This window comes from Caretta caretta, chromosome 1 (genome assembly GCF_965140235.1).
Source record: "Caretta caretta isolate rCarCar2 chromosome 1, rCarCar1.hap1, whole genome shotgun sequence".
NCBI lineage: Eukaryota > Metazoa > Chordata > Testudines > Cheloniidae > Caretta > Caretta caretta.
Genome location: NC_134206.1, coordinates 218423846 through 218429845, shown reverse-complemented (window position 1 = coordinate 218429845; position 6000 = coordinate 218423846).

Here is a 6000-nt window from a genome sequence, read left to right as displayed (position 1 = left end):
GCTTGAGGAAGCCGAGAAGCTAACATTGGGAGGGGTTATGCAAATCTAAACTCCCCGTATGGTCCGAGCCTTATTGGATGCAAAGGGAGGGCTTTGGCTCACCCAGGCTCGGATTGCTCCATACCAGGCTAAGCTCTTAGAGAACTCTGAAGTCACCTTACAGCCTGGCCCCTCCCTTAACCCAGCCACTCTCTTGCCAAAAATAAAGGAACAAAAGCATGACTGTTTAGAAATCATAGATGCCCAGTACTCCAGCCGTCCGGATTTAAAGGATGTACCTCTCCCAAATGCAGATTGTGAGTGGTACACTGATGGTAGCAGTACTGTAATAGATGGGCAAAGGAGGACGGGTTATGCTGTTGTGACCCTCCATGACACTGTGGAAGCTGAAGGTTTGCCTGCTGGGACCTCTGCCCAGCTTGCCGAACTAATAGCCCTGACCCATGCGCTTGAACTGTCAAAAGGAAAGCGGGTCAACGTTTTTACTGATTCAAAGTATGCTTTTGGTGTGCTGCATGCTCATGCTGGCCTATGGAAGCAAAGGGGAATGCTGACAGCCCAAGGCTCCCCAGTCAAGTACGGGCCCCAAATCCTCTGGCTCCTAGATGCCGTACAACTTCCCTCGGAAGTGGCGGTGGTTCACTGTAAAGCCCATCAAAGGGAGGATCAAGATGTGGCCAGAGGTAACGCCCGGGCAGATAGAGAGGCTAAGCATGCTGCCACCCTGCCATCCCCTCAGACTAAGAACGCCCATATGCATGCCCTTATCCCATCAGTAGGAGAGCTTCCAACCCCTCAATACTCTGGGGAGAAAAGACAGATAACTGACAAACTCAGTCTCCGGGAAAAGAAGAAATGGCTCCATTCCCCAGAAGGGAAGGTCCTCTTACCAAAGGGCCTAATCCGGCCGGTACTGCAGAAACTACATCAAACCACTCATGCTGGCAGGGAAGCACTTATCCAGCTAATGGAAAAATACTTTATCACTTCCGGAGTCCGACCCCTGGCTGCCCAGGTACAAGCGGACTGCTTAGTCTGCCAAAAAAATAACCCCCGACCAGGACATCCTGTGCCACCAGTTGCCCTAGAACCCACTCCAGGCCCCGGACGAGTGTGGCAAATAGTCTTTACTGAGTTTCCCCGGACTCAAGGGTTCAAATATCTCCTTGTCATAGTGGATCAGTTCAGCGGGTGGCCAGAAGCCTTCCCATGCCGTAATTGCATTTCCAGAACAGTGGCCCTCAAGTTTGTTAAGGAGATCATTCCTCGCTTTGGACTCCCCCTGTGAATGGAATCTGACAACGGGACACATTTCACATCAAAAATCATTCAAAGCATCTCGCATGCCTTACAGATCCCCTGGAAACTCCATATGCCCTGGAGACCGCAAGCCAGTAGGGTAGTGAAGCGTACCAATCAGACCCTTAAACGGCATCTCTCAAAAGTGTGCCAAGAAGCCTCACTGCGATGGCCTGATGCTTTGCCCCTTGTCCTACTTCGTATCCATGTTCTCCCTAAGGGTAAATTAGGGCTTAGTCCCTTTAAAATTATGATTAAAAGGGCATGGCCTATGAATGGCACCCCAGTTCTGTCACGGGAATGGGAGCTGGGTAATGTTTTTTTGTCACAGTATATGTGTTCCCTGTCTGCTGTTCTCTTATCTCTTCACAGGTATACCAAGGATTCCCAGCCTCTCCCCTTGGACTCTCCCATCCACTCCTTACAGCCCGGTGACTCTGTGCTTGTTCGTACCTGGAAAGACAAGCCTCTCCAAAAAAAAGTAGAAAAAACTCTATACCATCCTGCTGATCTCCCATACAGCCGCAAAAATCAAGGGACACAAAAACTGGATCCATCACTCTCGTCTGAAGGCAGTACCCGCCCCCTCGTCAGCAGGACAGTGGACCGTCCAACCTGCTGACTCCTCATCTAGTAACGATCTCGGGCTAAAGCTACTGTTTAAAAGACACAAATAGCAAGCACCTTAACGTTAAAATGGGCCCACCCAGGTACTGGAGACCCTGGGTTAAAAAAACTCTGGTGATAATTAATTGGGTAACATTGTTATTCTCTGTATTGGTATTTCCAAACTGTGCATATCGGGAGCGTAACTCCTTTGTTTCGCTTGCACACCATGTTGCTACTTTAACAAACCAGACTGATTGCTGGGTATGTGCTCCTACTCCACTGTCCCCCAAAACGGGAATGCCCCTTGACATGCAGCCCTTGATCCTAGCAGAATTAGCCGCCACCAAAGAGCAGGAAAGAACGGACTCGCCATTCTAAAATAAGACCTCTTTACAGCAAGCCACCTATCAGGACCAGGAGTATTCAGTTGCAGTACTCACTGAGGGAGTATTATGTTTTACCCAAAACCAATCTAATCACTATGAGCGTCCTGTAAAAAAAAGCTCCTGTGTTATTACACAGTGGGCTGATGGGTATTGGATAAAGACCAAAAGGGGAGGCCAGTAGTGTGGGTGTAATGGTTCCTTCCCTTTTAAAAAAACTCTTACAAATAATCTTACCACAAAAAAAAAGGTCTAAAAATATAACTTGCCGTCCAATTAATATCTCCAACGTAGCAAGCCAACGGTGGGTTTATAGTGGTCCCTATGGCAAGTGTAATTTAAACGGCACAATTAAAAACGCCCCCACTTGTACCCAATCAAAAAACTGGGATGCCCCCTTAGGGGCATATAAACTGTTTAAAAAAGCAGCCAAAGCAGCCTTAAATATCCCAAAAATCCTCTTAAAAAACAGTCCTTACTGGGCCCTACAGGGTCACTATTTTGTATGTGGCCGAAAGGCTTACAAGGTGCTGCCAGCCAACTGGACAGGTAGCTGTTATATAGCTCATGGAGTTCCTCATCTTTCCATAATTGCCACACTGCCCAAAAAAAAATTAGAAATGCCCAGGACACCTCTGTTACGTCACAAAAAAAAAAACCCTGCGGCGACTGACTACGGCATTGGAGGGCATTATAAAAAATTCCCTCACAACCAAGAAGCTTGTAGGGTGCTCTGTACTAAAAATAGCGCCACTGTTTACCAGGCCAGCCATGGCATGCATAGGCCGCTATACTGTAAGGCTGCAAATGATACTTAAAAAAATAGCCTTAAAGTTAAAAAAATCAGTTAATAATTTAAAATCAGCAATAAAAACATTAAATAAAAAAGTACAGCAGCTCAGGACGTTTTCCCTCCAAAACAGGCTGGCTTTGAACTATCTCTTGGCATCCCAAGAAGGGGTTTGTGCCCTCGTCGGGCCCCAATATTGTATATATGTAAATAGTACCAATTATAAAATCTATAAAAAAGTGGTACAGGCTAAGGCCCATGCCCGAGCCGGAGCACAGTTTGCCTATACTGCCCCAGAGAGCGATTGGTTGCAAACCTTGTTTTCAGGCTGGGGTTTGTCGTTTTGGCTTGGTGGTTTATTTAGCCTGTTATTAAAACTTCTTTTTCCTGTATTGCTTGTATTACTGGTATTATGCTCTGCAGTATCATGTGTCAGGGCCCTTTTGCAAAAGTTAATAAGTCATTCTCTTCAGGGCTATCACAAAGTGCTTATGCAAAATCCTATTATTAAAAAATAAATAGCCCAAATAAAAAAACTCAAAGCCAAGGCTCTTAAGTGTTCTCAAAGAAGGGAATTGTTGGGGACACTGGGGCATGGCCACTAGGTAACTTGAGGGAATGGAAGACCATGAGTGTCGATGAAGCCCCCTCGCACTAGGCCCAGGTGTCCTTGGCCCCCCCTCCCGCCTGGAGGCACTCACAGCAGTTATGCTGAGAATCTGCAACAATATGTTGCAGAGTCAGACTGCCTAAAACTAAGCAAGGCCAAACAGGGCAAATATAAAAAAACAATGCTAAATAAAGCAGGTTTATGTATGGTTTAACAAATAATACAAAAAACAAAAAAACTAGCTGGGAACTGGATTGGCTAGCTATATAAATACTTAAGGCAGCTTTCTATTCAATAAGTATGCTAAAAAAAAGAATGTATAAAAGCCTGTGTAACTTCCTGCTCTATATGCAGGATTTAAAATTCTATTCTCCCTGTACCTTTTTGCAGCTGCAAATAAACTTTTCTGCTTCTCCACCCCGTTGTGATCATTGGGTGTAGCACACCGGGTAGCGAACCAACCCAAGCTGTTGTTTAGCCTCTCGGCACTGGGTGCCGGCAACACAGTGAAGGAGGAGAGGGTTGGGACAGTACTTTCTCTCTGCTGGCAAGGGGTTGGGCAGTTGCAAGGGATTCTGGGGACACATTCTTGGGCTCTCTAGTGCAGTGGGTCTCAATTAGGGGTACATGTACCCTGGGGGTACGCAGAGGTCTTCCACGGGAATACATCAACTCATCTAGATATTTGCCTAGTTTTACAACAGGCTACAAGAAAAGCACTAGCAAAGTCAGTACAAACTAACATTTCATACAGACAATGACTAGTTTATACTGCTCTACATATCATACACTGAAATGTAAGTGCAATATCTATATTCCAGCTGATGTATTTTATAATTACATGGTAAAATGAGACAGTAAGCCGTTTTTCAGTAATAGTGTGCTGTGACACTTCTGTATTTTTATGTCTGATTTTGTAAGCAAGTGAGGTGAAACTTGGAGGTATGGTACGCAAGACAAATCAGACTCCTGAAAGGGGTACAGTAGTCTGGAAAGGTTGAGAGCCACTGCTCTAGGGTGTCCAGGGGCTGAAAAGCCAGCTCCAGTCAGGAGGTGATTCAAGGAGATTCTTTGGAGTCCTTGGGGGGGGGTATGGGGCTATTGGGGCTGCAGTATGACCCCTCTCCTCCTAGTGGGAGAGGGATGAGTTGCGGGCTGTCGTTGTGTATTGGAATCTGTTTGCTGTGTGCATAGTATGATTTCAGTCTCTCTACGCAGGGGGGTCTTTGCAGTGTCTATAACCCCTACACAACACCTTTGGAAATCTGCCCCCAGTGATTGTTTTGCAGTTCCAATGTTGGCCACTAGATGCCACTGTAATCCCATAAGAACAGAGCTGCCAATAGTCGGGCTAAGAATGTGATGTCTCTTGGTGCCACCAGGTCCCCATTTCTGCAGGTTCTGGGATGTCACGTGTTAATAATGGAACCTCTTTCCCATTTCTGTGTTTAAAGCTCCAGGATGATTGTACAGTGATGCAGGTGGAAACTAAGAACAAACCATCTCCTCTTCTTTGTGGACAACATAAGTTCAAGGAAAGGTGTGTTTTAGGGATTTTTTTTTTGATTTTGTACATATTTTTAAAATTTTTCCTGAAGATCAAAAATCCAAATAAAGCAACTGTAAAGCAACCGAGTTAGGTGAACTGGGACTCTCTTGCTGGATTGTGTCAAGGCGGGAGCTCCATGTGTTTGGAATCCACCACTGTGGGTCTTTGGTGGAGAGAAATTGATATTAAAGGAAAATATGACACCTTCCTCTGTCCTGCCATTTCCAGGACTCGCAAAAGGAAATCTTTCTCAGGGAGGCTTCAGGTTCTCAAAGGTGTTTGTGAGTTGGGAATATTCTGTAAGGGGGCAGAAGATATTTATGTGGTAGATACAGCAATGGTTTGACTGAATGTGATGTTTGGGTTTCTTCTTTTGAGGACGAGCATGTCTTGAAGAGCACAATACAGCCTGTGGTCAGGCGTCCCACCTGAAACCTGCTACAAGTCTCCAGGTGGCGTTACTTGCAAGTGATACGCTATATAAGGGGGAGAATGGTCCTGTTATTGTGGGGAACTTTCCTAGTTAATACACTATCCTGGTGGAATTGGCTAGTGAAAGAATCTGAGTCCTTGCTTGCACTTCCTTTACCCAGAAGCCTGCCTGACCTCGAGGACTCTCCTGTCCTTGTAACTCTGACAAGGCTGGACCCAGGATTCCTGGGTGCTTGAGCCCTGTCATAAACATTGTCATAGATATAAAGGGAAGGGTAAACCCCTTTAAAATCCCTCCTGGCCAGAGGAAAAATCTTCTCACCTGTAA